This window comes from Notothenia rossii, assembly GCF_949606895.1.
Source record: "Notothenia rossii genome assembly, contig: scaffold_163, whole genome shotgun sequence".
NCBI lineage: Eukaryota > Metazoa > Chordata > Actinopteri > Perciformes > Nototheniidae > Notothenia > Notothenia rossii.
In genome coordinates this window covers 91,635-101,634 of record NW_027640329.1, presented here as the reverse complement: position 1 = coordinate 101,634, position 10,000 = coordinate 91,635, and the positions used below count along the sequence as shown (strand labels likewise).

The 10,000-nt window shown below is 42.9% G+C and overlaps 1 long non-coding RNA gene across 2 annotated transcripts in view; it reads left to right on the top strand.

Moving 5' to 3' along the window:
* Positions 1 to 10,000, top strand: part of LOC307026789 — a 28,749-nt gene that overhangs the window by 3,754 nt on the left and 14,995 nt on the right. The window contains exon 3 of one of the 2 annotated variants that reach the window (XR_013804453.1): positions 3,156 to 3,245. The exons of the other annotated variant lie outside the window; for it this stretch is intronic. This is a non-coding gene — a long non-coding RNA (uncharacterized lncRNA). Of the gene's footprint in view, positions 1 to 3,155; positions 3,246 to 10,000 lie in introns of those variants that run through there. 2 annotated transcript variants of the gene reach the window in all.

Genomic DNA, 10,000 nt, shown 5'->3' with positions numbered 1-10,000 from the left:
CAGCGGCATTAGAAGAAATCTCAAAACTGTCCCATAGATGTCTTCACGGCTGGACTGTTAGCACACATGTGAAGTTTGAGCACTTTTTGAACATGTTCATAGGAGTTAATGTATAGCGACATCGTCTTTTATGGCGAGGGATGGAAACGGCATATGATGACACCCCATAATTGCCGTAGAGCTGTTGAGGGCAGGACCGTTAACCTCTATCTGAAGTGTGGTGCTGTGTTGGCCCTTTTCATAGGCGTTACGACAACCTCGTGTTTTAATAATAATAGTAATAATACATGAGACTTGTATAGCGCTTTTCAGGAAACTCAAAGACAGGGAATTAAAAAAAAGAAAGAAAAGGAAAATACAAAAAGAGAGAAACAAAACAGAAAATAGGGGGGGGGGGGTCAGGTGTTGAATGCAGTGTTGAACAGGTGGGTTTTGAGTGATGTTTTGAATGCTGTGAGGGAGGAAGAGTCTCTGATGGATTGGGGTAGTGAGTTCCAGAGGGTGGGTGCAGCAACGGAGAAGGCTCTGTCGCCCCAAGACTTGAGGTTGGTCCGGCTGGGGGGGGGGGGGGGGGCAGGAGGTTGGCGGAGCGGAGAGAGCGAGTGGGAGTGTGTCTGTGGAGCATGTTAGTGAGGTAGGATGGGGCCAGGTTATGGAGGGCTTTGTACGTCATCAGGAGGATTTTGTACTTGAATCTGGGGGTGGGGAGCCAGTGGAGCTTGATGAGGACGGGGGTGATGTGGTCACGGATTCGGGTGTGGGTGAGTAGACGGGCGGCGGAGTTCTGGATGTATTGAAGTTTGTTGAGGATTTTTGCAGTTGAACCATAGAGGAGGCTGTTGCAGTAGTCCAGACGGGAGGTGATGAAAGCGTGGATGAGGGTTTCGGCAGCAGTGGGAGAGAGGGATGGACGTAGACGGGCGATGTTTTTGAGGTGGAAGAAGGCTGTCTTTGTGATCTGTTTGATGTATCTGTTGTAGGAGAGGGTTTGGTCAAATATGATGCCTAGGTTCCGGATGTGAGGGGAGGTTTGAACTGGGAAGCCGTCTATGTTGAGGGTGAAGTTATGGATAGGTGTGGTGAGCTTTTTAGGTCCAATGGTTATTATCTCAGATTCATTGCAGTTGAGTTTGAGGAAGTTGAGTTGGAGCGAGGATTTGATTTCAGTGATGCAGTTTGTCAGGATGGAGTGGGTAGCAGTGGAGATGGACTTGGTGGAGATGAGAAGCTGGATGTCGTCGGCAAAGCAGTGGAATTGAAGTCCATGACGGCGGATTAAGTGACCGAGGGGAAGCAGGTAGAGGATGAAGAGGAGGGGGCCGAGAACTGAGCCTTGAGGGACACCTTGGGGGAGAGGAGCGGTGGGGGATTTGCTGTTATTGATGTAGATGAACTGGTTTCTGTCAGAGAGGTATGAAGTGAACCAAGAGAGGGCAGTGCCGGTGATGTTGAAGGTGGTTTCAAGACGGGTGAGGAGGACGGAGTGATTGATGGTGTCGAAGGCAGCGCTGAGGTCAAGGAGGATGAGGATGTTGAGGTTACTGGCGTCTGAGGAGAGGAGAAGGTCATTTGTGATTTTGAGGAGGGCGGTTTCGGTTCTGTGGTTTGAGCAGAATCCGGATTGGAAAGTTTCATAGAGGTTATTGGCAGAGAGATGATGCTTGAGTTGTGACGCTACAGCGCGTTCCAGAACTCTTGACAGAAAGGGTAGGTTCGAGATTGGTCTGAAGTTATTAGGGTTGTCAGGGTTGAGTCCAGGTTTTCTCAGAACAGGGGTGATAGCAGCTATTTTGAGGGATGGTGGGACGGTGCCAGAAGACAGGGAGGAGTTGATTGCTGTAGTGATGAGGGAAGAGAGAGTAGGAAGGCAGGCCTTAACAAAGCTGGAGGGGATGGGGTCCAGGGTGCAGGTGGCAGTTTTCATTCCTGTGAGGAGATCAGAGAGGTCAATAGGGGAGACAGGGGAGAACTGGGACAGGGGTTGGCAGGATAAGGGGGGGCAGGTGGCTTGAGGGGGAGCTGGTGTGGTAGTGGTTAAGCTGCTGTAAATGTTGTCTATTTTGCTTTGAAGAAATTTGAGAAAAGAGCTGCATTTGTCGACTGTGAATGACTGAGAGGTGGTGTCCAGGGGGCTGAGGAGTTTGTTTATTGTGGAGAAGAGTGTTTTGGGGTTTCCGGAGCCAGAGTGGATTAATTGAGAGTAGTAGGTGTTGTTATGGCAAGGGATGCGTTTCCATGGAAACGGCATATGGTGAGATGTCAGATTTGACGTAGAGCTGTTGAGGCATGGAGAGGTGATATACAGGTGAAGATTGTGGGACGACCGGACCGTATCCATTGGAGCTACAGCGACATCGTGTTTTATGACGAGGGATGCGTTTCCATGGAAACGGCATATGATGAGATCTCAGATTTGGCGTAGATCTGTTGAGGCATGGACCGGTGATATACAAGCAAAGTTTGGGGGGCGATTGGACCGTGTCCATTGGAGTTACAGTGACATTGTGTTTCATGGCGAGGGATGCGTTTCCATGGAAACGGCATATGATGACACCCCATAATTGCCGTAGAGCTGTTGAGGGCAGGACCGTTACCCTCTATCTGAAGTCTGCTGCTCTGAGCATGTCAGGTGGAGTGATGACATCATCGTGTTCGATCACACAGGTGTTTATATTTGAGCTAACGAGCTCTGTAGAGATCAAAGGCTTCATTGTTCTGAATGAGAGATGAACCTCTTACATGTGAACGTTTTGTTGAAGAACCGTAACAAATATCTGTGAAATTTCAAAACGTGAAGCATGTGAAGGAAGTTGAGTATCTGAAGTGTAATTTTTGTGTACTTTCGGGTTAATAATGTGGCCTTTTTGGCAGTTTAACTAAAGGTGTGCGGCTTCGAACGGAGTTTCTGCGATGTTCAATGCGGGAGGAGAAGAGGGCCAAAATAACCCGGCGGAATAATAAAGAATTTAGTGCGTAGCATAACAGATAGTGGGAATGCTGTGTCAGCACTCCCACTAAACTATATAGAAGTCTATGAGGAAATGTTCCTACTTCTCTCTCACTCTCTTTATAACCTCAGATTGTAGAGAAGTCTATGAGGAAATGTCTCTTCTTCTCTCTTGTTTTAACTCAGATTCTCTTCCGTCTTTTCTCAGGTTTTGATTTGTTCCTGAAGATTTTGGTCGTAGAGCCTTCTGCGTTTTGATTTACGGTGGGAAGCGTCTCCTCCTCTTCTTCCTCCTGCCTCCAGTGTCTTTCTCCTTTAAATGTCAGCGAGCAGAGCCATAAAACATCTGTGCACACACACACACACACACACACACACACACACACACACACACACACACACACACACACACACACACAACACATGTATCCTTATATAAGACTCCTGGGGCTTCGGGGGTCAAGGTTTCTGTGTGTTTTGTGGGAAATTTTCAGGTGAAATTTACAATCTCTGAGGCTCTGAGACTGAACCAGGGAGGGAAGCCCCCTGTGTGTGTGTGTGTGTGTGTGTGTGTGTGTGTGTGTGTGTGTGTGTGTGTGTGTGTGTGTGTGTGTGTGTGTGTGTGTGTGTGTGTGTGTGTGTGTGTGTGTGTGTGTGTGTGTGTGTGTGTGTGTGTGTGTGTGTTTTCAGTGGTAGAAAAAGTACTTAAATCCTTAGCTTGAGTTTAGGTAGTAATTCTACTAGAAAGTAAACTGCTGCTGCTTTTAGAAACTCATTTAGTAAAAGTACAGTGTCTCTACTTTAAAGAGTCCTCTCCTGCTGGTGTTCAGGTGTATATCAGTATGTAGTGTCTCTACTTTAAAGAGTCCTCTCCTGCTGATGTTCAGGTGTATATCAGTGTGTAGTGTCTCTACTTTAAAGAGTCCTCTCCTGCTGATGTCCAGGTGTATATCAGTATGTAGTGTCTCTACTTTAAAGAGTCCTCTCCTGCTGATGTCCAGGTGTATATCAGTATGTAGTGTCTCTACTTTAAAGAGTCCTCTCCTGCTGATGTTCAGGTGTATATCAGTATGTAGTGTCTCTACTTCAAAGAGTCCTCTCCTGCTGATGTTCAGGTGTATATCAGTATGTAGTGTCTCTACTTTAAAGAGTCCTCTCCTGCTGATGTCCAGGTGTATATCAGTATGTAGTGTCTCTACTTTAAAGAGTCCTCTCCTGTTGATGTTCAGGTGTATATCAGTATGTAGTGTCTCTACTTTAAAGAGTCCTCTCCTGCTGATGTTCAGGTGTATATCAGTATGTAGTGTCTCTACTTTAAAGAGTCCTCTCCTGCTGATGTTCAGGTGTATATCAGTATGTAGTGTCTCTACTTTAAAGAGTCATCTCCTGCTGATGTTCAGGTGTATATCAGTATGTAGTGTCTCTACTTTAAAGAGTCCTCTCCTGCTGATGTTCAGGTGTATATCAGTATGTAGTGTCTCTACTTTAAAGAGTCCTCTCCTGCTGATGTTCAGGTGTATATCAGTATGTAGTGTCTCTACTTTAAAGAGTCCTCTCCTGCTGATGTTCAGGTGTATATCAGTATGTAGTGTCTCTACTTTAAAGAGTCCTCTCCTGCTGATGTTCAGGTGTATGTCAGTATGTAGTGTCTCTACTTTAAAGAGTCCTCTCCTGCTGATGTTCAGGTGTATATCAGTGTGTAGTGTCTCTACTTTGAAGAGTCCTCTCCTGCTGATGTCCAGGTGTATATCAGTATGTAGTGTCTCTACTTTAAAGAGTCCTCTCCTGCTGATGTCCAGGTGTATATCAGTATGTAGTGTCTCTACTTTAAAGAGTCCTCTCCTGTTGATGTTCAGGTGTATATCAGTATGTAGTGTCTCTACTTTAAAGAGTCCTCTCCTGCTGATGTTCAGGTGTATATCAGTATGTAGTGTCTCTACTTTAAAGAGTCCTCTCCTGCTGATGTTCAGGTGTATATCAGTATGTAGTGTCTCTACTTTAAAGAGTCATCTCCTGCTGATGTTCAGGTGTATATCAGTATGTAGTGTCTCTACTTTAAAGAGTCCTCTCCTGCTGATGTTCAGGTGTATATCAGTATGTAGTGTCTCTACTTTAAAGAGTCCTCTCCTGCTGATGTTCAGGTGTATATCAGTATGTAGTGTCTCTACTTTAAAGAGTCCTCTCCTGCTGATGTTCAGGTGTATATCAGTATGTAGTGTCTCTACTTTAAAGAGTCCTCTCCTGCTGATGTTCAGGTGTATATCAGTATGTAGTGTCTCTACTTTAAAGAGTCCTCTCCTGCTGATGATCAGGTGTATATCAGTATGTAGTGTCTCTACTTTAAAGAGTCCTCTCCTGCTGATGTTCAGGTGTATATCAGTATGTAGTGTCTCTACTTTAAAGAGTCCTCTCCTGCTGATGTTCAGGTGTATATCAGTATGTAGTGTCTCTACTTTAAAGAGTCCTCTCCTGCTGATGTTCAGGTGTATATCAGTATGTAGTGTCTCTACTTTAAAGAGTCCTCTCCTGCTGATGTTCAGGTGTATATCAGTGTGTAGTGTCTCTACTTTAAAGAGTCCTCTCCTGCTGATGTCCAGGTGTATATCAGTATGTAGTGTCTCTACTTTAAAGAGTCCTCTCCTGCTGATGTCCAGGTGTATATCAGTATGTAGTGTCTCTACTTTAAAGAGTCCTCTCCTGCTGATGTTCAGGTGTATATCAGTATGTAGTGTCTCTACTTCAAAGAGTCCTCTCCTGCTGATGTTCAGGTGTATATCAGTATGTAGTGTCTCTACTTTAAAGAGTCCTCTCCTGCTGATGTCCAGGTGTATATCAGTATGTAGTGTCTCTACTTTAAAGAGTCCTCTCCTGTTGATGTTCAGGTGTATATCAGTATGTAGTGTCTCTACTTTAAAGAGTCCTCTCCTGCTGATGTTCAGGTGTATATCAGTATGTAGTGTCTCTACTTTAAAGAGTCCTCTCCTGCTGATGTTCAGGTGTATATCAGTATGTAGTGTCTCTACTTTAAAGAGTCATCTCCTGCTGATGTTCAGGTGTATATCAGTATGTAGTGTCTCTACTTTAAAGAGTCCTCTCCTGCTGATGTTCAGGTGTATATCAGTATGTAGTGTCTCTACTTTAAAGAGTCCTCTCCTGCTGATGTTCAGGTGTATATCAGTATGTAGTGTCTCTACTTTAAAGAGTCCTCTCCTGCTGATGTTCAGGTGTATATCAGTATGTAGTGTCTCTACTTTAAAGAGTCCTCTCCTGCTGATGTTCAGGTGTATGTCAGTATGTAGTGTCTCTACTTTAAAGAGTCCTCTCCTGCTGATGTTCAGGTGTATATCAGTGTGTAGTGTCTCTACTTTGAAGAGTCCTCTCCTGCTGATGTCCAGGTGTATATCAGTATGTAGTGTCTCTACTTTAAAGAGTCCTCTCCTGCTGATGTCCAGGTGTATATCAGTATGTAGTGTCTCTACTTTAAAGAGTCCTCTCCTGTTGATGTTCAGGTGTATATCAGTATGTAGTGTCTCTACTTTAAAGAGTCCTCTCCTGCTGATGTTCAGGTGTATATCAGTATGTAGTGTCTCTACTTTAAAGAGTCCTCTCCTGCTGATGTTCAGGTGTATATCAGTATGTAGTGTCTCTACTTTAAAGAGTCATCTCCTGCTGATGTTCAGGTGTATATCAGTATGTAGTGTCTCTACTTTAAAGAGTCCTCTCCTGCTGATGTTCAGGTGTATATCAGTATGTAGTGTCTCTACTTTAAAGAGTCCTCTCCTGCTGATGTTCAGGTGTATATCAGTATGTAGTGTCTCTACTTTAAAGAGTCCTCTCCTGCTGATGTTCAGGTGTATATCAGTATGTAGTGTCTCTACTTTAAAGAGTCCTCTCCTGCTGATGTTCAGGTGTATATCAGTATGTAGTGTCTCTACTTTAAAGAGTCCTCTCCTGCTGATGATCAGGTGTATATCAGTATGTAGTGTCTCTACTTTAAAGAGTCCTCTCCTGCTGATGTTCAGGTGTATATCAGTATGTAGTGTCTCTACTTTAAAGAGTCCTCTCCTGCTGATGTTCAGGTGTATATCAGTATGTAGTGTCTCTACTTTAAAGAGTCCTCTCCTGCTGATGTTCAGGTGTATATCAGTATGTAGTGTCTCTACTTTAAAGAGTCCTCTCCTGCTGATGTTCAGGTGTATATCAGTATGTAGTGTGTCTACTTTAAAGAGTCCTCTCCTGCTGATGTTCAGGTGTATATCAGTATGTAGTGTCTCTACTTTAAAGAGTCCTCTCCTGCTGATGTTCAGGTGTATATCAGTATGTAGTGTCTCTACTTTAAAGAGTCCTCTCCTGCTGATGTTCAGGTGTATATCAGTATGTAGTGTCTCTACTTTAAAGAGTCCTCTCCTGCTGATGTTCAGGTGTATATCAGTATGTAGTGTCTCTACTTTAAAGAGTCCTCTCCTGCTGATGTTCAGGTGTATATCAGTATGTAGTGTCTCTACTTTAAAGAGTCCTCTCCTGCTGATGTTCAGGTGTATATCAGTATGTAGTGTCTCTACTTTAAAGAGTCCTCTCCTGCTGATGTTCAGGTGTATATCAGTATGTAGTGTCTCTACTTTAAAGAGTCCTCTCCTGCTGATGTTCAGGTGTATATCAGTATGTAGTGTCTCTACTTTAAAGAGTCCTCTCCTGCTGATGTTCAGGTGTATATCAGTATGTAGTGTCTCTACTTTAAAGAGTCCTCTCCTGCTGATGTTCAGGTGTATATCAGTATGTAGTGTCTCTACTTTAAAGAGTCCTCTCCTGCTGATGTTCAGGTGTATATCAGTATGTAGTGTCTCTACTTTAAAGAGTTCTCTCCTGCTGATGTTCAGGTGTATATCAGTATGTAGTGTCTCTACTTTAAAGAGTCCTCTCCTGCTGATGTTCAGGTGTATATCAGTGTGTAGTGTCTCTACTTTAAAGAGTCCTCTCCTGCTGATGTTCAGGTGTATATCAGCATGTAGTGTCTCTACTTTAAAGAGTCATATATAGGGACTCTTTAATATTAATGAATGAACAGTAATAATAAAGCAGTGTGAGAACAGACAGGGAATGAATATTAATGAAAGATTCACAGGGAAAACGTGACGAGGAAATAAAGGAGAGATGATTGGACGTGAACTCTGTGACACAGAGTACAATACAGGCTCATTAGAGAGGCTTGATGACACACACACACACACACGCACACACACACACACACACACACACACACACACACACACACACACACACACACACACACACACACACACACACTTAGTGTAATTATTCCGTCAGTCAGCGCTGTGATAGAATCTGCTGAGAATACATTAGGTGTGACATATTGGAAAATAGGAAACTACTCATTAAAATGATAAAAATAATATACACAATATTTAGTTTTAAAGCCTGAATTTTACGTGGAAAATTATAACAATTCTTTGTAAAATATGAGAAAGGAATCGAATGAAAAATATCCATAAGTTATTGGAAAAAAATACAAAAATATATGTAATTATTTTTAAACACTCAGTATTTTTATTAAATATGTGAAAAATAGATGAAAAATATCCCTTTTTATATTATATATTTTTTAATGTATTTATATTAAAGCTATTTTTTATTTGAGGTCACAAATATTTAAGTTTGGCTCACATTACCACTCTTTTTATTTATTTAAAGGGGGAATTTCTCAACAACATAAACGCAGGTTTAATATTAAAACCATTATCGTGTGTTTTTCCTTTACTCAATCTGCTGGATACATGTGATGCATTCGCATAATGAGGCGGGGTTGTATAAGGAAGGACAAAGGAGAGCAGGAAATGATGAAGGTGAGAGGAAAGGAAAGGAAATGAGGCCTTAAAGACGATTAACACGAGTTCCAGTTCCTATCTTTAATACGTCCAAAGAAATCTGTATGGACAGGAAGACGAGGAATAATGAGTGTGACGCACAGTGATTATTAACACGCTCGTATTCTCAGCTGGACGTTCAGGGAAACACAGGAAATTAAAAATGTCTGTAAGGATCGTATGGGCTTAGATATGTCTCATTACTATTTGTGTGAACATAAAAATAATTTGTGTGTAAATATGTGATTTGTAAAACTCCACAAATGCATTTCAAAAATTTGCAAACTCACAAATAAATGTGCAAGTGTAAAACGGATCTGCAAATACGTTAATGTTCACAAATATAAAAAAGATCTGTGAATATCTCTCTAACATTTACAACTCTCGATCAGGCATTTGTGAATCCATTTTGTATTTGTCGACCAAAGATGCGCTCGTGGATCTCACATCTCTGCTCGCGGATCGTCTTTTTACACACACGGAGTTTTGAGACATACTTTCCGGCGGTCTCCGCTAAAATCTACTCGTGTCACTCGGTTATTTTCGGAAACCACGCGATGGCCTGCTGATGACGACATTTCCGCATGATTTCAAAGTAAGAGCATGATGGTTTGTTTAATACTCTGTTTTTATATTATAATGAACAGCTGAACGTTAGATGCATTCTTTATCACCATCATCATCATCATCATCATCATCATCATCATCATCATCATCATCATCATCATCATGTTTTAGTGATACAGTGAGTTTGTGTTAGTTTATTGGTTCAACACAGCATACATCGAGCACTTTCGTTGATGTTGAAGTGCAGGCTATACGCAGCTTTCGGGTCCCGGGGAGCTGCTGGCAGCGAAGCAGCCCGGAGTAAACTCTTTCTTCATTGTTTGTTGTGTATTCAGTCAAGGGGTCAAAGTTACAAAGTAAAGTCCTGTACTCTGCAGGTGCCGGTAAAGAGCAATACAATGACAAAACCTTTCCAAACAAAACAACTAGTAGGCTAGGTAGGTAGACAGATAGACAGATAGACAGGCAGACAGACAGACAGACAGACAGACAGACAGACAGACAGACAGGCAGGCAGACAGACAGGCAGGCAGGCAGGCAGGCAGACAGACAGGCGGGCGGACGGACGGACGGACGGACGGGCGGGCGGGCGGGCAGGCAGGCA